The 283-nt window shown below is 59.7% G+C and overlaps 1 protein-coding gene across 1 annotated transcript in view; it reads left to right on the top strand.

The window, feature by feature from the left end:
* Positions 1-283, top strand: part of LOC107124254 (nucleolar and coiled-body phosphoprotein 1-like) — a 3066-nt gene that overhangs the window by 379 nt on the left and 2404 nt on the right. The window lies entirely within an intron of this gene.

The raw sequence follows: 283 nt of genomic DNA, 5'->3' as shown, positions 1-283 counted from the left end.
TGCGTGACTGAGACCTGGGTGCGGGAAGGGGAGACTGTAGCTCCTACCCAGCTTGCCCCACCTGGGTTTTCGGTCCTACACCAATCATGGAATAGGGGGCGGGGGAGTAGTGGCGATATTTGTACGAGAGGCTTACTCCTTTAGGGCGCTCCCTACGGTGGAGATTGCGGTCTTAGAGTGTGTTGGTCTGGTGCTGGAGGCCGAGGAGAGTTTGGCAATCTGGCTGGTGTACCATCTGCCCAACGCACCGGCCAGGGGGCTGCCGTCCGTACTGGAGGCCATA

This window comes from Gekko japonicus, unplaced genomic scaffold (genome assembly GCF_001447785.1).
Source record: "Gekko japonicus isolate JY-2015 unplaced genomic scaffold, Gekko_japonicus_V1.1 scaffold174, whole genome shotgun sequence".
In the NCBI taxonomy this organism is placed as follows: Eukaryota; Metazoa; Chordata; class Lepidosauria; order Squamata; family Gekkonidae; genus Gekko; species Gekko japonicus.
Note: the sequence above shows the minus strand (reverse complement) of the source record. Positions and strands in the feature narration are given on the sequence as shown.